The sequence below is a fragment of the Phoca vitulina genome, unplaced genomic scaffold (assembly GCF_004348235.1).
Source record: "Phoca vitulina isolate PV1807 unplaced genomic scaffold, GSC_HSeal_1.0 scaffold20, whole genome shotgun sequence".
In the NCBI taxonomy this organism is placed as follows: domain Eukaryota; kingdom Metazoa; phylum Chordata; class Mammalia; order Carnivora; family Phocidae; genus Phoca; species Phoca vitulina.
Window position 1 is genome coordinate 19,849,902 of NW_022589723.1, and position 22,447 is coordinate 19,872,348.

At 44.5% G+C, this 22,447-nt stretch overlaps 1 protein-coding gene across 1 annotated transcript in view; it reads right to left on the reverse strand.

Annotated features, from left to right (window-relative positions):
- The window catches only part of ONECUT1 (one cut homeobox 1), a 35,648-nt gene that overhangs the window by 2,578 nt on the left and 10,623 nt on the right, over positions 1-22,447 (reverse strand). The window lies entirely within an intron of this gene.

Genomic DNA, 22,447 nt, shown 5'->3' on the forward strand with positions numbered 1-22,447 from the left:
CTTCCTTCCTTCCTTCCTTCCTTCCTTCCTTCCTTCCTTCCTTCCTTCCTTCCTTCCTTCCTTTCTCTTCCTTCCCTCCCTCCTTCCTTCCTCCCTTCCTCCCTCCCTTCCTTCCTTCCTTCCTTCTCTTTCTCTCTCTCTTTCTTTCTTCCTCTCTCTCCCCCTGCCTCACTTTCTCCCTCCCTTCCTTCCTTTCCTTTCTTGGCTTGAGCAATGCAACAGCCTTTATTGTTGCAGTAACACTGATACAGACATTCCATTCTGGGTCAGGGCTACCCCCACCCCACCCCACCCTACCCCTTGGTCCTCATCAATGTGGAACTTTGGGGAGGAGGGGCAGAATCCCTAAGCAGAGCTGGAGAGAGGCAAGTGGGACTGGTAAATATGGGGGTCACCTGGAACCAAGGGTTCAACAGGGTCAGGATGCTTGAATCCTTTGCCTGATGGGGGCTGGGAATACTTGCGTCCTGGGTTCAAGATCTGGCAATGCCCTGACCTGGGTTCAAAGCTGGGATGGGGTGTGGAAAAGCCTTAGACCAGGGTTCAAGAAAATGCCTTGGTTCCAGATCTTAGCTTTGGGAATGAGCATGGGAAATGGGTTGTTCCAGATTGGCGATGGGGGAATATCTCTGGGTCCAGAGTTTGAGGTTGACCCTGGATGCTCTGGTCTCCAAGTCCCAAGTTCAGGGCTGGGGTAGAGTCTGGTCCCTTATGTAACAGGGGCTGGGTAGGGGGGATATCCCAATTTTGGAACTCGGGGGAGGGTTGCAGATGTCCTGCTTTTTGAACTGGAGAGAGCACTCTATTTTAAGGGCTGGGAAAGGGCTCTGGGTCCCTGGGTCAGACCCAGAGTGGGGGTGGCATTCTCCAGGTCTTGGGTACAGATCCCAGACCCCTAGGATCCAGCCTCTTGCTCTTGTCCCAGTACCTCCAGTTGCAGCCCCATTGGCGTCCACTTGAGGCCAATACTCTCAATCTTGTTCTCAGTCTTGTTCTTGAGGTTTTGCAGGTGCAGTGAGGTGTGCACCAGAATCAGAAGCAGGGGCCCAGAAACACTGAGCAGGAAGGTGCTGCCCATGGCCCAGAGGATGAGGAGGCTGACGGCAAGCACTGTGGCCAGGCGGGCAGCGGGGTGGCCACTTGAGTCTCAGCCGAGGGCCACTGTCCCCATCAGCGCACTTAGGAGGCTGTGCAGCATGAGGGTGTACCTGCTCCTGGATCATTCCAGTCATACCCAGGCTCCCCTCCAAGCCCAGAGCCTCCACAGGTCCATCCTCCCAACCCTTCAGGTTGACCATATCCCTGTCCCTGTCTCTGCCGGAAGTCCCGTCATTCTTTCATATGTCCTCATCCCTCCAGTTGGCTGCCCTGCTTATTGCTGTCTCTGCTCCACCTCCTGCCTCTTTCTGCTTTTTAATATTTATTTGACAGAGAGACACAGCGAGAGCAGGAACACAAGCAGAGGGAGTGGGAGAGGGAGAAGCAGGCTTCCCGCTGAGCAGGGAGCCCAATTCGGGGCTCGATCCCAGGACCCCGGGATCATGACCTGAGCCAACGACAGACACTTAACCGACTGAGCCACCCTGGTGCCCCTCACCTCCTACCTCTTTGTATTCCAGGTTCTCAATATCTAGATGGTTCATCGGCTCTGGACAGGTATAGTCTCTGTGCTCTCCTCACCTAGCCCTGCTCCCCTGCCGGCCCCTATCTTTCATTTTTAATTGCTTCTGGATTTTAGCACAAATTAGCTCAGCACTCAGATCAGCTGAAAAGCCAATAAGTGAAGGCTGAAGGGGACTCCAGTCTTTGGGGTGCAATCTAGGGATCTCCAAATTTCTTTAACCATGTGCTACTTAGTAAAAAATGTTTTGAGTGTACACTCCCTAATATTATTTATTTATAAATTATATATGTGTTACTCTATTACTACATGATGTACATTATAAAGCATACACAAAATATAAAATTTTTGAAAGGAGTAAAATAGAAATAGACACAGGAATTCTCTTCTACAGATGAATTAGCTTGCCTAGGCCCTAGCATGCATTCACCCCAACCAAGGGACCACTGGTCCAACTCCAATCATAGGGAGAATTTCAGAATGGACATGAAGGGAAAGCTCAGTCAAAAAAGAGAGATTTTGAGGCCAGTCAGGCCATATGGTACCTTTTATAACATAGCCCATAGGTCACTGGCTATGCCCCTTTTCAACATGAGAGGTAGCATTAGCATAATGAGAAGTATGTACTAAATGTCCAATCCCTCAGAGCATTGAGCACGTATACCAAACCAGCTGAATTTCCCCAAACAGAATCTCTGCCCCTGGGGACCAACAGCCCTCACTGGGCAACTAGATTAAATCTCTGAAAGAACAGCTGACTAGACTGAAAGCACCTCTAGTTAGTTTGAATTAGCCCATGTAGACCAGCTTTATACAATACTGATGCACATGGCTGATGGAGTCATTCCTTCACTTTCACAAATGAATATGACACAGGCTTTGCTCTTAAGGAGGTCAGTCTAATGATCACTGAAGCAAATGACTGTATGTACAAAAAGAGTATACAGGATTATTACTTTGGCTTGAGGATATTAATGAAGGCATCAAAGAGGAGGGGGTGCTTACACTGGGCCTGAAAGGATGAGTAGGAATTTGTTAATGAGAGACGTGGGACAAACTCATGCCCAGCATGGGGAGCAGTGCTCATGATGGATTCATAAATGTTAGTAGACAAAGATCAGATTTGAATTATCTTGTTGGTAAGGGGGAATTACTGAAAGATTTTGAGAAAGGGTATAGTGTTATTAAATTTGGGTCTAGAAAAACCCCTCTGGTGGGGTTGTGGGGGATAAATTGGAAAGCAGCAAGATTAGGGACAAGGATGCTATTACCATCCTGATCCCCTCAGGAGTAAGGCACTCATTCCTCCACCTGCTGCAAGAGTTGGTGGCTGGTGGCCCTCAGCTGAGGGCCATTCTGGGAATTGCCTTGAGGTGGGGTGGGGTGGAAGCTGAGGGGAGTAGGGGATGGGGTTATGGAGGATGGAGGCTGAAGAGAGTGGGAATGTATCCCCTCCCCAAACCCTTGCATCAAGTTGGGACAATTTTGAAGGGTCACCCTGTTCTATAGCACCCCACAGAATTGCTTGAGGCTATTCTTGCAACTATCAAAGTTCAACTTCTTCATCCTGGTTTTTCTTCCTCCACTCTCCCAACAGGGATTATTCTCCATAGCTCTCTCTGATAACCTGCCTACATGCAAGTCTCAGAAACCTAGAGTCTGCTTTCCAGAAAACCTGACCTAAGAAAACCACTGTAGTGAGGACCCCAAATTAGACAATGAGAGTGGGGGGAGGAATATGGAGACCAAATTCAAGCTTCTCGGAAGACAGAACCAGGAGCACTTAATGACAACATGGCTGGGAGGGTAGAATTCTGAACAAGTCCCAGGTTTCTGATTGGAAGGTGGTAATGAGGCCATTAGGGAATGCAGATGGAGAAATGAATTTTATGAGAGCAGTAATCACTTCTATGTGGGACAGATTGCATTTGAAGTGCTTGTTGGACATTCTGTTAAAGATCTCCAACAGGTTGTTGTCCAGCAGACAGCAGGACATATGGGGCCTGGAGCTCTGGGGTGGCAGGGGCGGGGTGTGGGCTAGGACTGTAGACTGGGAAGTCATTAGGGCTCTAGATGGTAAATTACACAGAACATACCTATGGAAATGAAAGCAATTGAGCATCAGGTACAGACTCAACTTATTTATCATTCAAAAGGCAGAGCTAAGGGAAATCACAAAGAAATATCCATTTTCCACCTAACCAGTTTGTATATTTGAATGACTTCAATCTGGTCCTTGGCATTTGGCAGGATTGAGTGGGCTGAAGCTACTTCCAAACCAGCATTTCCCAAATGGTGTCAGAGGAATGATACTGTCTCCAATGGGTTCCAGGAAAAGATGGTTTGCGGGTCAAGTACATTTGGGAAAAACCTACCATATATAGCTTCTTCCTCGAAATTCACAATATGTGTTAGCACATGTAATTATGTTTCCCAAATTTATTTAGCCCTAGAACTCTGTTTAGTAGGGATTGTCTATTAATGTCTCATGCAATACTAATGTTGGGGAAATGCAGTTTGGAAGTCTTTGCCCTGAGCTCTCAAGCATTACAGATGTCACGATGTCAGAGCCTGGGAAGTGAGATTCTCCAGGCGCAGGGAGCCTGGCTGACTCATTCCATACCTCCAGGGCATCCTGGCCTAGTGCCTGGCTATAAAGGGGCGCTCACTACCTGCGTGGGTACTACAGAGGGGGGCTGTGACTCCGTGTATGTGGTATATCTGGAGAGAGCTCTGTGCAGATGTTGGAGCTGCTGAATAAGAACACAGAGATATCAGTAGGATGAAGAGTGTACTAAAGCTTGTTGAGGGTCACTGGGTGACCTTAGCAAAGAGGCTAGGAGGAACAACCCACAGAAATAAAATCGTGCTTCTAGAAGCTTGTACAGAACTACAGTGGTTAGAACTGTCAAGAGAATATGAACGAGAGCAGTGCTTTGGAATTTCCATGGAATACATTTCAAGGTAGAGATTACCCATTATAAGGTAGGAAACCACCCACTGGAGGTCATGAGAGTCCACGCAGTGTGCAAGGTGGAGAGCAGGAATAGGGAAGTGGAGGGAGGCATCACACGAGGTACTGCTGCTCAGGGAACAACACTGTCTGTGTTTTATGTGAAAGTTACACATTTTGTTTAGGTGTACAGTTTCCATTACAAATAGAGAAGTATTTATCATAGAACTGGATTATAGGAAAGAGGATTCTTATTGTTTTGAAAGGTAAGGCTGGGAGGAAGATGACCTGTCAGGAGTCACCTTTATGAAAGTGGGCCACAGATATATTTGCAGTATGCAGAGCAGAGCATAGTGAGCCCATCTGACAGGAGACTTTGATCTTCTCTATGAGCAAGGTCACTCCCCTAAGTGGGAGGCAGAAGTAGGCATGGGAGATGGCAAAAGGCAGATATGACTTTGTGTACCGTAAGAATAAAGATTGTAAAGAATTATTATTTATTTTTAAAAGGCAGCACATGAGGATATGGATAAAAGACAGAGGCTTTCATTTTAGGCATGCCTGGGACCCATGCTTTGCCCATAGCTGGCAAGACTGAGCCAATTGTATTTCAAGAAATATGAATTCTGTAGGATATTGAAAGGTATTCCATGAACAATGAGTTTTGAGTTCAGTTTGGGAAATGCTGAGTTAATTAATGATTAAACAAGCTTCTTTAATGTAGGACTTCTCAGAGCCTTTAATATGTTAAGGTGCACTGATACTAATAGGGTCTCCCAAAATTTAATATACTAACGTGCACTGATACTTACGGGGTCTCCCAAACTTCTTTGATTAAGGAACTCTATTCAGGGAATTTCTCTCAGGAATGGTGTTCCTTAGAATGGTGTTTCTTGGGGCGCCTGGGTGGCTCAGTCGTTAAGCGTCTGCCTTCGGCTCAGGTCATGATCTCAGGGTCCTGGAATCAAGCCCCGCATCGGGCTCCCTGCTCAGTGGGGAGCCTGCTTCTCCCACTCCTCCCTGCTTGTGCTCTCTGTCTTGTATCTCTGTCTCTCTCTCTCTCAAATAAATAAATAAAATCTTAAAACAAATAAAAGTAAAAAGAAAAGATAATATATGTTGAAGTGATTATTAAAACTATAACCCTTAAGGGAGTATTCTAGATGTTTGCAAATTAATTTTTTACTCCTTCCCTTCTTCTTTAGTCATGATACAAGTATAAATACTGAATTTGCACAGTAGGCTGGAATCTTTGCTCTGATTCTAGCCTGTGGCATGAACTTGGACACATCATTTGATCTTTCTTTCTGCCTTCTTTAAATGAGCAGACTGTGTTTCAAGGCCCCTATGGATGCAAAAGCCCTGTGAGTTGATAAACACATGGCTGCAGTGTCTCTCCTGGTTTCCAAAGTCTATTATCTTCTCAAAAAATTCCCAAAATAACCTTACTCTGTTGTTGAGAATATATAGCCACGATGTTGACTTTCCTTTTCTCCCACCTCATGGCTTCTCAAAAGGAGCAAGTAACGGCTCTGCAGGAATATCAGCCAGTGCTGCAAATAATCCTGATCCATGTTCATCCGAATGAAGGTGAGACACATAAACTCACATTCCTCCTAGCTGTTTCGACTTCTAAAGTTTATGAGCTCTGGAGATTAAAGCAGTTAGAACAAGCAGTACTGCAGACACTGAGAAGAGTTAAGCATTTGCCCACCTAGGATTCTGAGCCATTAAACGATTGTAGTTTATATTTTTACTGAGTTGCTACTTTTTCATGACAACTGTAGGGCAATTTATGCAACTTGCTTCCTGACTTTCTGGATCATTTGTCCTAGAGTTGGCTGCTTCACATGAGATGGAAATGTGGATGAGGGTAAGACTGTCTTCTTGCGGGTGGTAGAGCTGTGTGTGTTTCACTGTACTTACTGAGCGTACACCGTGGGTCCAGGTAGTCACAACAGTGTACTCTGTATTCCCAGTCTATGAGTGAGGAAGACTTTGTAAAAAGCATCGCACTGGTCATCAGAAGTTTTGGGCTGTGGCTCTGACTCTGTCATTAATGAGTTGAATGACTGGGTTAAATCCCTTAACCAAGCCGGGCCCAGGTTCCTTAACTGTATATGTATTATAATGAAGGGATTGGATAAATAACTTATAGTCCCTTCAAGGTGCAGCTCTTTGACTTGATGTGTGTAAACAGCTTTCCACGTCACTCCAGGGGAAAGCAGCGGGCAGTGTAGACCCTGTTCAGGACTATTGGTTTCTACATCATTCATGGGCACCTGAACAAGTGTGAGGGTTGAACTGTTTACTCTAGGGGACAGCTGGGCAATCCTTCCAGGACACGCCCCCTCTTTTGTCAGACTGTCCATATACCACTACTACCTCCACCTCACTCCTGGCAGGCAGAGATGGTCAGGGGGGAATTAGAGAGAGAAGATCTTTGGGGCAGAGCACCTTCCAATGAGATAGGAACGGAAAAAAACACCTGTGTGTACAGTAAACAAAATTATCAGGTAGGATAGGAAAATTAGACTCCATAAATTGTGTTATTCTTAGACATAATTTGTAAAGGTCCATTAGAAAATTCTAGCTTACCTTAGTTATACTAAGAAGGACTATGGAGAATATGTGTTTTTTTGGGGGGGGAGGGGTGGATGCATAGGTAGACAAGTGAAAAATCAGGGATGGGGGCTCACTTCTAGGCAATCATGCTGACAGAATAAGATGGGAATGGGGCCAAATGAAGGGCAAAGCTTGTGTCTGTCACTTTAAAGGCATTACTGAATCCGGCAACCGCTCTGTGAGGACCAATTTTAATAGGGCTGAGAGAAATTTAGGGACATATGCTGTGAGGAGGGCAGTTTTGGCCTTGATGTCTGGATGGAGAACCCCAGAGAGGCAGGGTAAAATGACTGAGGGACCCAGGGAAGAACCAGACCGGGGTGATTCAAATCAGATTCATTTGGTGGTCTGAATGTAATGGATTGAGGGAGGACTGTATGCCTACAGCTTCCCCCTTCATACGTGGCTTGTGCCCTGTGAGTCCCTGTGCTATGGCCAAGTATTTTCTCCCTCCAAACAACTGCCCGAGTGTCTGTTGTCTCAGCATGATTCCACGGGACGTGGTTCAGAAAGAAGTAAAGGGGAAAGCTGAGATTTCCAGGGCACCATGAAACTGTGGCATTTTAATAGGGGCTTACTAGAGACCCCATGTCTTTGCCCTAAAGGCCAATCTTGGTGGGACGCCTGGGTGGCTCAGTCAGTTAATGTCTGCTTCGGCTTGGGTCATGATCCCAGGGTTGTGGGATCGAGCCCCGCGTTGGGCTCCCTGCTCGGCGGGAAGCCTGCTTCTCCCTCTCCCTCTGCTGCCCTCCCCCAGCTCGTTCTCTCTCTCTCTCTGTCAAATAAATAAATAAAATCCTAAAAAAAAAAAAAAAAAAGGCAAGCCAATTCTGGTGCTGAAAACTTCTTGAGTAGGTAAGCTGGTGATGTCCCACATCATTCAGGGGAGGCCCAGCCTGGATTTGGAGAGGAAAGTCCAGGCAGCTGCTAAGGCTCTCAGTTCCTCTGCTGCTCCAGTACCTCCAAGGTTAGGTGGGGCACACTGGTAACATAAAGGTGCACCCTAAAATTCTACCCAGATTCCTGATTGGCTTGCCGGAGATATCCCTGCATGCTCTGCTCAGGGGAGCTTGGGGTTTCAGGGGTAGGGAAGAACGGATAAAAAGGCAGCTGGGTCAGAATAGGCAAATCCACAGGGACAGAAAATAGGCTGGTGGTTACCTATAGCTGAGTGGGTAGTGGGAGGAAATGCCAGTGACTCCTCATGGGTGTAGGGTTTCTTTTGCGGGGAGGTGATGAAAAGGTTCTAAAATTGGTTATGGTGATAGTTGCACAGCTCTGTGAGTCTACTAAAACCACTGAATGATACCCTTTAAATGGGTGAATTGTATAGTATGTAAATTATAGCTTAATAAAATTGTTATGGAAGAAGTAGCTGGGCGTGCACACAGGATGAGTCCTCTGTTATCACTCTGTCTGCCCCTGAGAAGGACCCTCTTCTAAACTGTGGCAAGGGAAAGCAGGGGTCGGCTCTTCATGTCTACTGAGCCTCCAAAGACTCTCTCTTGACAGCTGAAGCTGCTTTTCTTTTTTTTTTTTTAAGATTTTATTTATTCATTTATTTGAGAGAGAGAGAGTGAGCGAGCAGGGAGGAGGGGCAGGGGGAGAGGGAGAAGCAGGCTCCCTGCTGAGCTGAGAGCCCGATGTGGGGTGAGATCATGACCTGAGCCAAAGGCAGATGCTTAACTGACTGAGCCACCCAGGTGCTTTGAAGCTGCTTTTCAAAGCAAACTCTACGTGGAGGAACAAGAATACAAATAAAACAGATTTCAGTAAAACAAGATAGTGGTTGTAAGAGATGTAAAAAGCAGAACTCTGGTCGTGAACGTTGCAAGTTCCTGAGCCCATTTTACAGGCCAACACCTGCACTGTGGAGATCAGACAGCTAGTGAATGGGCTGCAACAGTTTCAGGATTATAGCTGAGACTCCAGGAGTCTCAGTGCTGGCATGCTTTGCCTTGCATTATTTTGCTATACCACACATATTTTTTATAAGCCAGGCCCCCAGTTGTTTTTGGAATGAGGCAGCTCTTGAATGTCAGCTTTAGAGGGCACAGCAGAATGCACAATGTACCATTTAAACAGCAACTCCAGTGAGTTCTAACTGATATGGTCAAAGGCAGCCTTTGCACGGGGACACACACAAATTGTCTGGAAACTGTGGTGCCCGGCAGGGGGAGGTGGAGCCAATGCAACCTGCTGGCCACAAGCTAGCTTCGCTCATGTCTGTGAGTTTGTGGGTAGCCAGGGCACCAGTGGAAACTCTTCTGGGCATGTACGTGGAAGGCCTACTAGAAACCTGCCACCAGACATTCCCAGCCAGAAATGACCCCTATAATTCACCCCTGTATCTTGCTTTACAGTGCTTAAAACATCACCATTGAACCTTCCTATGTGATCCCCACAAAACTCAAGTGAGGTAGAAATGGGTATTCCTTCTTTTTCTGTAGATGAAGAAACAATGTCAGAGTGGTTGGGTGACTTGCCTATGGGCACACAGCTGATGGGGTGGGGGACCTCCAGCCCAGTGCGCCCTGCAGGCAGATGTCAGCCTCTGAAACGGTTAAATGGGCAGGAGCAGCGGGTGAAATGGAGCCCAGGGAACCCACAGCCACGATGAGCAGGGCAGGAGCAGTTGGGCAGCGAGTAGCAGGCCCGTTGTCAGCCAGCCCCGTCTTGCCGTGCCTGAAAGGATTACAGTGAGCCCACCCAGGAGAGTGGGTGCATGGAAATTGAACTGGAGGGAGATTGGGCAGGGTGGGGAGAGCACACCCCCACTGGCCTGGGGGAGGGAATCTAGTTCCAGTAGGGATGCCGAGGAGCAGGGGACAGCTATCTCCACGGGGATGTGTGCTTGGAGAGGAAGCTACATGAAACTGAGCTGATCAAATGGAAAAAGAAAGATGGGGAGCAGCTAAAGCTGGGAGTGTCCTCCATCCTATTCTGGTTGGAAAAGTCACCCAAACCCCTCACCACCCTGTCCTGTTGGCTCCTTTGACAGAGCCATCCAGAACAGAGATCTGCCTTCCCATGCATCTGCTGCCTGGACTCCTTCTGGAGTCAGCATATAAAATATTTCCCTCAACCTCTCTTCTCTAGCTAAAGCTCAATAGTCTGTAGCCCAGGAGGTTAGGCTATTGGACTTTATGATCCAGAGGGCAGAGGCTGCCTGCACTTGGGGGGGTGGAACAGGATTAGTCAAAACGTGTGGCTGCTTCCCCTGTGCTATGTTCCACACGTGTGTCACCTTACAGAGCCTCTCAACAAGTGTGGGAGGTAGGTACTACCATTATCTCTAGTTTACAGGTGGGCAGCCTGAGGTTCCAGGGCCCAGGGACTGGCCTAAGGTCACGCTGCCAGTAAATGGTGGAGCTGGGATGATAGCCTGGGCAGGGCCTGCTGATGCTACTGCAGGAGATGAGGAGGGTGGCCTAGGTACTCCTCGGGCACAAACCAAGAGGACACCAGAGAACCATACTAGCTTTCACTCTCTGGGACCCTAGACTCTCTTAGTTCTTCTCCCCACAAACTTTGTCTTCTCCCATTTGCTCTGTGTTCCTTCTCATACAGGCCGAACCTGAGCTAGAATGGTGAGCTGGGAATCCTCAGTGAATGACTACATTTTCATATCCCTGTGATACTTGCATTGTCCTCCTGCTGGCCATTCACACCCATGCGCACACATTTTCTTGAGCACAAGCTCAAGCCTTTCCACACTCACAGGAAGAAACACCCACTATCTGACCCTCCCTTCCATGAAGCTCTTTCCCTGCATTGTAGCTTCAAAGGAATCACTGCCTCGCACTGGCTTGTTCAGTTAGTAACAAAAGGTAATGTGGCTCTTTTCTGGGAGCCTGGCTCAGAAATTCTGATTTTCAAAGTCCTACACTTCTCTTTTTTTTTTATTTTATACACACACACACACACACACACACACACATATATTTATTTATTTATATTTTTTATTATGTCCAGTTAGCCACTGTACAGTACATCATTAGTTTTTGATGTTGAGTTCAATGATTCATTAGTTATGTATAACACCCAGTGCTCATCATAACATGTGCCCTCCTTAATACCCATCACCCTGTTACCCCATTCCCCCCACCCCCCTCCCCTCTGAAACCCCCAGTCTGTTTCCTGGGGTCCATAGTCTCTCATGGTTTGTCTCCTTCTCTGATTTCTCCCCCTTCAGATTTCCCTCCCTTCCCCTATGGTCCTCCGTGCTATTGCTTATGTTCCACATATGAGTGACACCATATGATAATTGTCTTTCTCTGCTTGACTTATTTCACTTAGCTACCCTACGACCCAGCAACTGCACTACTAGTTATTTACCCTAAAGATACAGATGTAGTGAAAAGAAGGGCCATATGCACCCCAATGTTCATAGCAGCAATGTCTGTAATAGCCAAACCATGGAAGGAGCCGAGATGCCTTTCAACAGATGAATGGATAAAGAAGATGTGGTCCATATATACAATGGAATATTATCCTACACTTCTCTTAATGCCTGATCCATTGGAGTTTTATCATATCAGTATCCCTCATCTTAAAGAGCCCCTCAATATTTTGGATCCCAGTAATTGGAAACGTGATACTAATGCCCTACTTTTGATGTTGATTCCTCAAAAAATCAAAACAAATGGTAGACCTGATGAATTACATGCTTATGATATGTTATTATCTCATATAGGCCTACTGTGCATTGCAAGTCTTAGTTTATTGATCCTATTTCTTTAATTACTATCCATGTATAAGACTTTATAATATTCATGGCAATTGAAAATTATAAAGTGGAATTCCTTCAAAAATAACCTACAATTTTGACTTTTCACTAAGTTATCAGAAATTTTCCATAATTAATTTCAAATTTCAAATTAGTGGTTTTCCTTGTTTGTATTTCTGGAAAGTTGTCCAGAGAATCAAATTGTAAATGCTATTTTCCCAATGGCATGTATAATTAGTCTCACAAGGGGCTCCCAAGAGCCTGAAAGGAAAGCTGTTGGTGGCTATTCCAGGACCTTGACACTGACTGCAACCACCTTTCCCATCTCACTACCTACGACTGCCTGCCCACCACCCCTACTGAGCCACACTGCTCAGAAGTCAGTCCTAGATCCACCATAAATTTTCTTATCTCTATTTCTTTTGCTCAAGTTGTTCCCTCACCCAGAATGTCCTCCCTTGTCTTTCTTTTCTATACGAAAGTTTCCCTATGTACTCAAAGCCCAGCTCAAGTATCTCATTTTCTGCTAAGCCTTCTCCATCCCCTCTCCCATCCAAAGAGAACTCTTGTCTCCTATGCTCAGACCACCTCCCCACCATTTCCCCAGATAGTTATTTACCTACTCATCTCTCTCACTAGACCATGAGTTCCATAACAGTAGACCATGGATTATTTCTTTGGCATATTCAGCATCCTTGTTGGAAAAAATAATTTGGATGTGGCCCCACAGAAAATGGAGACAACCAAGACACAAGTCCTTAAATTTTGAAAATGTGTACAGAGAATGAAATGCCATGAGATCTTTTTAATCCTTTCACTGGATAACTTTTTTGAAGCAGTTTAATGGTGTTGTGGGGGATATTTCTAAATTGTCATTGAGAAGTCAGTGAAAGGGGGGCTGAGCCCCTGGTGAAGGAAACTGGTGCTGTCACCTCTCTGATGACTGAGTCGTAAGGTAGTTCAGGGCCAGGTGGGGCGGAGGGTGAAGTAACAGAGTGGAAGAGCAGAAGATGCAGAGGGGCTGAATTTGGGCTGGGGCAATGAAATAAGCTGGGAACAGGGCAGTCAGCCTCACCCAGATGAAGTACCTACGTGGGGGCACTGGGTATCGGAGGGCAGAAAGATACTGTGTTTGTCCTTGCTAAGTCTGGGTGGTGACTGGTCCATGCACACCTCAGTCAACTACAGGGATGCAGTCAAATCAAGGGGCACAAATCAAGGTTAGGTGAGAACAGAAAGGAACAGATTACCAGCTGTGAGCTTTTCAGCACTGAGGAGACCTCCTCCATCTTGAGTGTACTCTCAAATGTCTAACATGGAGGGGGCCCCCTCTGGCAAGTGATGGTACTTCACATTCGCCCTCTGCCTTCTGATTATCCTCCTGGCACCAGGAAGAGAAATAGAACTGGGGTGTTTATTTTCTCTTACGTTACACCTCCGCACCCACGCTGTGACAGAAAAATCCCTATTAGTCTACACTGGACCTGCTTTATGGCTGTTACATTTAAAGATTTTTTTTTTTTTAATTGAGAGAGAGAAAGAATGATAGAGAGCATGAGAGGGAGGAGGGTCAGAGGGAGAAGCAGACTCCCCGCTGAGCAGGGAGCCCGATGTGGGACTCAACCCTGGGAGTCCAGGATCATGACCTGAGCCAAAGGGAGTCGCCCAACCAACTGAGCCACCCAGGCGCCCCTACATTTAGAATACATTTAAAGCACTACTTTACATAGTAACACCTGGTTCTGTGTACACACACATACACCTATCATAAACCCATGCTACATATTTCGAGCTATGCTTCTCATTCCCAGAGCTTGTAAAAACACAGATTCCTGGGTGCCTGGGTGACTCAGTAGGTTAAGTGTCTGCCTTCGGCTCAGGTCATGATCCCAGTGTCCTGGGATCGAGCCCCACATCGGGCTCCCTGCTCAGCGGGAAGCCTGCTTCTCCCTCTCCCACTCCCCCTGCTTGTGTTCCCTCTCTCACTGTGTCTCTCTGCCAAATAAATAAATAAAATCTTTAAAAAAAAACACAGATTCCTGGGCTCTACCTCAGAGTTTCTGAATCAGTAGGACTTCTAACAAGTTCCCCAGTGATGCTGGGGCATAGGTATGGGGTAAGAATTGCAAATGAACACTACTTAAACATTTTTATAACAGGTTTGTTTATTTTATGGGTATGGGTGAAGCAATTTTGAAATTATTTTAGGTGTATTATAGAATTGAGTAAATGAGTAAGCATGGGTGGCGGAGAGAGAAAGAAAGAGAGAGAGATGTTATAGATGCCAGGGTTCTTACTTTAGAGGAAGGGGCAGACAGACCTACTTTGTTTCATTGTGCTTTGTGGATATTGCATTATTATTATTATTTTTTTTTTTACAAGTTGAAGGTTTATGGCAATCCTCATGGAGCAAGTTTATTAATGCCATTTTTCCAACAGCATTTACTCACTCTGTGTTTCTGTGTCATACTTTGGTAATTCTTAAAATATTTCAAACTTTTTCATTATTACATTTGTTATGGTGATCTGTGATCAGTGATTATGACTTGCTAAAGCTCAGATGATGGTTCACATTTTTTAGCAATTAAGTATTTTTTCAAGATTTTATTTATTTTTGAGAGAGAGAAAGCACGCATGAATGGGGGGGAGGGGCAGAGGGAGAAGCAGGCTCCCCACTGAGCAGGGAGCCTGATGTGGGACCATGACCTGAGCTGAAGGCAGACATTTAACCTACTGAGCCACCCGGGTGCCCAGCAATAAAGTATTTTTAATTAAGGTATGCACATTTTATAGACATAATGATATTCTACACTTAATAGTATAGTATAAACATAACTTTTATATGCACTGGGAAACCAAATAATTCATTTGACTCACTTTATTGCAATATGTGTCTTATTGCAGTGGTCTGAAACTGAACCCACAATATCTCCAAGATATGCCTGAACAAATATGGAATAGGAGAAGGCAAGAAAAAATCCTGTGGGTATATATTGCAATTGGATGTGAAGGTATTGGTGTGAATTCATGATTTAAAAAATATGTACATAAGCGTGTTTATGTGTATATGTATATTATGTATGTATGAATATATGTGTATATTTGCATGTGTGTGTATAAATAAGCATACATATATTTCCTGGATTTTTCTGAGGGATCCCAAAACAAAGTCACCCTAGCAGCTACCCCTAGCGCCCAGGACTTCTTGGTCTCTAATATCATTCCCCAGCATAATACATTAGGAAGTGGCAGATTCTAGGGTTGGGACAGGGTAGGTAACAGATGAGCTTGGTACATCTTATTATAACACCAGAAAGCTTAAAAAAAAAAAAAAAGGACGAATGTCACAAAAACGCAGGAGCCAGATTAAAGGGGCTCCCACTGGTCAAATGTGGGATAATTTGAGCACTGAAATAGGTGAGTACAGTAATGAATTATAAAGCATCAGGGAAAAAAAGGAATGTCTGAGTTTACACCAATAATAAATGGATGTATCAATGAAAGGGAAGGGAGCTCTTACCAATGAAGAAAGCTGAGAGCTGTCTGCTAAACCTGGCAGGACTGCTGGAGATGGAGACCCATTCTGAAACCATTGTGATAAAAGACTAGATAAGGCAAGAATCAGTAGATGCTAAATCTATGGGGAATTTTTAAAAGAAGTAGGATATTTGCATCACCTTAAAGTATCTACCCATAGATTGCTTATTAGTTGTAAGAAAGAAAAAAAAACAACCCACAACAGTGATTATACAGTGGAGAAACTCGGCAACAGCTTGACTGGGTGATCGAAATGAACTCACCAGTTAAGTGAGGGACAGACAGACTTTGTGGGCCTCTAATGTGATCCTCTGAGAAGGACACACCTCACCCATGCAGCTTTCTGGGTAAGAAAGCATCACCTCAATCCCTTCACAAGGAAACATCAGTCAAACACAAAATGAGAAATATCGTTTTTAAAAAGTGGGGATCAGAGATGCCTGGGTGGCTCAGTCGTTAAGCATCTGCCTTCGGCTCAGGTCATGATCTCAGGGTCCTAGGATCGAGTCCCGCATTGGGCTCCCTGTGCAGTGGGGAGTCTGCTTCTCCCTCTGCCTGCCGCTCCCCCTGCTTGTGCTCTCTCTCTCTGGCAAATAAATAAAATAAAATAAAATAAAAGTGGGGATCGTATGCGTCAAACATGTCAGTGTTATAAAAGGTAAAGAAAGGCTGTGGAATTGTTTCAGATTAAAGAAAAAAGAGATATGACAACTCACCTCAAGATTGGATCCTGTCTTGGAGGAGAATAATGCTATGTAGGACATTACTGGGTAAACTGACAAAAGTGAACTGTAGTTGCATAAGGGAAGGCTCTCTTGTGGAAATACACTCTTAAGGATTTAGGGGAAAGGGACCAAATGGATGTAACTTACCCTCAAATGGTCCACGAAAAAAATTTCTCTGTGTGTGTGTGTGTGTATGTATGTGAGAGAGAAAGAGACAGGGACAGAGAGCGAGCATGAGCACTTGACCATGTGTGCACATATGATAAAGCAAATGGGGTAAAAGCTAATAGTTGGTTGGCTGGTCCTGTTAACAATTGGGAAAAGGGTATATGGATGTACTTTGTACTATTTTTTAAAAAACTTGAAATAATTTCCAAATAAAAATTTAAAAAATCAAGCTTTTGGATAATAGTTAATGACATTGTCAACTGTAAATTCTCTATGAGCTCAATTTTGTGAAAAATAAAAAATTTAAATGTATCTTTATCTTTATACTTCTATTTATTTAAAAGATTTTATTTATTTGAGAGAGAGAGAGCGCACATGCACGAATGCACAAGCAGGGGGAGGGGCGGAGGGAGAGGGAGAAGCAGACTCCCCCCTGAGCAGGGAGCCCAACGCTGGGCTCTTTCCCAGGACCCTGAGATCACGACCTGAGTGGAAGGCAGACGCTTAACTGACTGAGCGACCCAGGTGCCCCCCTGTTTTTTGTTTTGTTTTTAAAGACTTATTTATTTTATATATAGAGTGTGTGTGTGAGCAGCCTGGGGTGGGGTGTGGCAGAGGAAGAGGGTGAGAGAAACTCAAGCAGGCTCCACCCTGAGTGCGGAACCCCATTTGAGGGCTTGATCTCAACATCCTGAGATCAGGACCTGAGCTGAAACCAAGAGTCAGGCGCTTAACCAACTGTACCACCCAGGTGCCCCATCTTTGTACTTTTAAAAAGCTAGAAGGAAAGAAGCCAACAAATCACAGGTATCATCTCTGGATTACGGAATGGATAATTTGATTTTGTTGTATTGTTTATAATGTTTCATATTTTCCAAAGCTTCTACATCTAGCACGTATTACTTTAATAACTAGAAAAAATTATTTTTTTAAAAGATTTTATTTATTTATTTGACAGAGAGAGAGACAGCGAGAGAGGGAACACAAGCAGGGGGAGTGGGAGAGGGAGAAGCAGGCTTCCCGCAGAGCAGGGAGCCCGATGCAGGGCTCGATCCCAGGACCCTGGGATCATGACCTGAGCCAAAGGCAGACGCTTAACGACTGACCCACCCAGGCGCCCCGGGATTTTTAATTTTAAAAGTTATAAAATAGTGTGTATTACCCCATTGAGGAAAGATTAGAAGGATATTCACCAAAAGGGGGGGTTATCTCAGAGTGGGGGTGTTATGGGTGATTCTTGTTATCCTTTTCCTTGATTAACATTAATACTTTATTTTTTTAAAAGATTTTATTTATTTGACAGAGAGAGAGAGAGCACAAGCAGGGGGAGTGGCAGGCAGAAGCAGGCTTCCCGCTGAGCAGGGAGCCCAACTCAGGGCTAGATCCCAGCTCTGGGATCACAACCTGAGTTGAAGGCAGATGCTTAACTGACTGAGCCACCCAGGTGCCCAAACATTAATACTTTATAAAGGAGTTTTTTTTTTTTTTTGAGAAAATTTTTTTTTGAGAAAACTGGAATTAAAAAGTATATTATAAAAATAAGATACAAGGTGCTTGGACATGGTAGGTAGGCAACAAATAGTAAAAAACATATTTACTAAAGCTATGTCATGACAAACACGGGATCTAAAATTATATATATATACAGAATACAATAATTAACTCACCGAAAAAGAAATTCTACCTTTGTGTTGAAGGAGGTGTTCTAAAATGATACAGTAGTTGTATTTGGGTATTGTATTATTTTAAAGTAGGGAGGCTGGGTGGTAGATAGCATATATTTATATAAGGTTAAATTTTGAACAACTTTCCTACATTAAATTGTCTTTCATAAAAGAGCTGGATTAAAGGGACCTCCACTGAAGCACTTGAGACCACTTTCAACATACCCAGAAAGGTGGTCGTCCTGTGCTACTCCTTAATTGTATCGCTCAGATAATTGCACTGGGCAGCACGCTGCTGGGTATGTAAATACATTTCTAGGAAGGCAACTGTCAGTCAAAGAGCAGAATAAAGGAAGCAAGAAGCATTCAATCTTCTCCCTAGAAGTTATTATTTGGAAGAGGCTCTTGGTTATTTTAAAAGAGGAATACACACACACACACACACACACACACGCACAGGCATGCACATGCATGCTCACACACTTGAAAAGTCATAGACTATCTCTAAAAGATACCCAAGAAACTGGTAACAAGGGTTGCCTCTAGGGGAGGGGAACTGGGTACTGAAGGAATAGATTAGGAGGAGAACTTGGTTTTCTCTGTATACCTTTCTGTGTTAACTTTTAAAACACGATGTGCACATAATACATACTCAAAAATAAACATCAATTAACTAAAAATAATTCTTTAAAAAATTTTGGGGCTTCATGGGGCAACGACTGTGTAAACCAGATTAGAGAAAAACAAAATTTGACTTTGGAAGGGTTAATTCCTCCCCAAAACTGATGTGAATGTGACGAAAACCAAGACTTGCCAACACTTATCTCCCCTCCAACATGTCTGCGCTTCTATCCCCTCCCCTGTTGGCTTTGCTCACAGACAGAGGGCTCCCGACCTACTGTTACAGGGGACTGCTTTTATTTCTCTACCAGCAGAAACAGATTTGGGCTAACCTTTGACACTGGTTCTTCAAGGCTCTTGTGGGCTCAACGGCTGGCAGCTGGTTGGAATGAAAGCACGCATCACTGCCCACCAACACTGGGAAATAAAAACCAGACCCAATGGACTGAACCCACAATCTTCACCTCATTAGCACGATGCTAACATCATGTCTCCCCCATTAAGTAACATGTTCCTGCGAGGCAGAGGCAATCTACCTGATTTTACATCTCAAATTTGTGTGGAGGCCAGAGAGCCCACCTCTCTTAAGAATATGCTTGAGAGTGTAGGCTATTCTGAAATGTTCTATCTTTATATTCACATCAACACAGCCACCCTATGGCTAAAGGTATATCCAAGCACCCAGCATTCCAAATCAGAACCCTAGAAGTCTGTTTCTCTTTCATTTCATTCAATAAAAGTCATTTGCCCTTAAATTCTCAGTATCAATGTTCTAATTCTCAACTTGGAGTTATATTAGAATCACCTGGGAAGCTTTTTAAAAAAGATTTATTTATGAGAAAGAAAGAGAAAGAGCATGCTGGTGGGTATGCCTGTGGGGGGTGGGGTGGGGGAGGGGCCGAGGGAGAGAATCCTCAAGCAGACTCCCCGAGGAGCAAGAAGCCAGGAGCTGGAGGTGGGGCTCCACGTGGGGGGCTAGATGGGGGTGCTGGCGGGGTTCGATGGTGGGCTCGATGGGGGGGTCTCCGTGCTGGGCTTGACTTGTGGCTCGTCAATCTCATGCTCCATGAGAGCATGACTTGAGTTGAAACCAAGAGTTGGATGCTCAATTGACTGAGCCACCCAGGCACCCCTCATCTGGGAAGCTTTTTAACCAAAACATATTTTCTCCCCACCTCTCCTTCACCAATCTGATTTGCACCCTTAGAGGAATATAAAACCCTCTGCCCACTCCTCCCCAGCACTGAAAGCCTTGGAGAACACTTTTGTTATTGTTGTTGTTGTCTTTACGATTTTATTTATTTATTTTTGAGAGAGAGAGAGAGAGAGAGAGAGAGAGCACGCACGCACAAGCTGGGGGAAGGGGCAAAGGGAGAAGCAGACTCCCTGCTGAGCAGGGAGCCTGATGCAGGACTCCTTCCCAGGACCCTGGGATCATGACCTGAGATGAAGGCAGATGCTTAACCAACTGAGCCACCCAGGTGCCTGAGAACACTTTTGTTATTGATGGAAAGGTATTATGTCACTTAGCTGTGCTAGGGAAGAAACAAGCTTTCAGCTATATAGTAATTCAGATTCTAGAAATCTTCTGCAAAACGTATTTCAACCAGGGCCTCCACACATACTGCTGTTCCCTCTGCCTGGGGACCTCTTCTTCCATTTCTGCCTCAAGTTCTATTCATTTTCCAGATCTTCAAAACTGTCCTTTCATCACACCCCAAACTTCTCTTCATTGGCACACACACATACACACACACAAAATAATCAAGAAGGAAACGAATAGCTCTTTGTCTCTTTTCCCCACTAGACTGAGTCTTAGGACAAATCTGCGTATATGCCGTCTCCAGTATTGAGCACACCACTGCTGTAGCTGGTGCTCAAATGAATGAAAAACAAACCCCTCTTTCCATATCTAATGAAATTTCCTCTCTCGCTTTTTTTTAAAGTTTTTATTTAAATTCCAATTAGTTAACACACAGTGTAATATGTTTCAGGTGTACAATATAGCGATTTGACACTCGCATACATCACCCTGTGCTCATCACAGCAAGTGCCCTCCTTCATCCCCATCACCTGTTTCATCCAACCCCCACCCTCTCCCCTCTGGTAACCATCAGTTTGTTCTCTATAGTTAAGAGTCTTTTTCTTGGTTTGCCTCTCTTTTTCCCTTTGCTCATTTGTTTTGTTTCTTAAATTCCACATAGGAGTGAAATCATACGGTATTTGTCTTTCTCTGACTTATTTCACTTAGCATAATATTCTCTGGCTCCATCCATGTCATTGCAAACGGCAAGATTTCATTCTTTTTGATGGCTGAGTAATATTCCATTGTATGTACATATCACATCTTCTTTTTAAAAAAATATTTATTTTTAGAGAGAGAGAAAGTGTGCAAGTGGGTGGCGGGTGGGGAGAGGGAGAGAGAGAATCTCAAGCAGGTTCCATGCCCAGTGTGGAGACTGACGCAGGGCTTGATCTCATGACCCTGAGATCATGACCTGAGCTGAAATCAAGAGTCAAATGCTTAACGGAGTCACCCAGGTGCCTCCATGCCACATCTTTATCCGTTCATCAGTTGATGGACACTTGGGCTGTTTCCATAATTTGGCTCTTGTAGATAGTGCTGAGATAAACATCCTCTTTCACATCTTATGTCCTGTCCACAATTGGCAGAACATAATTTCTAGGAGGGCTAACGTTTAGTACGTGGCTAGGAACTGCGTACAAATGCTGTGGGGTTTGTTTGGTCCAAGCTGTTTGGGTTGGGGAACCAGAAAAACAAAACAATCTTTTTCCTCTCCAATGTTAAAATTAAAAAATATTTACCTCCAGGAACAATATGGATATTTAAGATAGGAAGCCTAGTAACAAAATAAACATTTGTGAGGGCAGATCCAACAAAAGAACTACAATATCACTGGCTTGTAAAGCTACTTATCTTCTGACCTTCTCCTACCGGAGGTAACCACACTCTGGAATCTGAGTTTATTATTCATTTGTTTTTTTTAAATAGCTGTACCACATACTTATGTATCTCCAAACAATAAATTGTTCAGCACAGCTTGCTTTTGAGCTTTGGAAAAGTGGTATTGTTCTGATGTGATCTTCCATGGCTTTTTTTTTTTTTAATTCAACGTTGTTCCTAAGACTCAACATTGTTCCTAAGACTTGTATATAGCTGTGGCCCATTCATTTTCATTGCAGTATACTACTGCATTATATGAATATATCACAATTTATGCGTCCCTTGTCAATGGATGTTTGGAATGTTTCTGGCTTCTTTGCTCTTATGAACAATTCTGCTACAATCTTGTACACATCTCCAGGAACGTCTGTGAGTTTACCTAGGGTATATGCCAAAGAGTAAAACCACTGGATAGGTATAGGTTCAGGGTTATGAGACAGTGCCAAATTATCTTTGGAAGCAATGGTCCAAATTTACATTCCCAACCAGCCAGCAGTGTACAAATTCCTGTTGATCTAAATCCTCACCAACAACTTGTATTATTAGGACACGGGAATTGTAATCTCAAACTGTAGCATATTTGTGCCAGAAGGCGGCACTCCTGACTGGACGGGCTGCTTTCTCTTGACCATGTGACAGTAGAACCTGATCTGAGACTTTGCCCAGGAGATGAGCCCTTGGACCTTACACCTGGTTGAACCCTGACTTTGGGACAGAGCACTAAATAGAGACAAGAGACTTTGCCGTGGACAATCTGGCATCCCAGAAGACAATCAATCATAGAAGGTGGGACATGGAAGGACCCTAAACCAAATCCTTCATCCTATATTTAAGGAGAC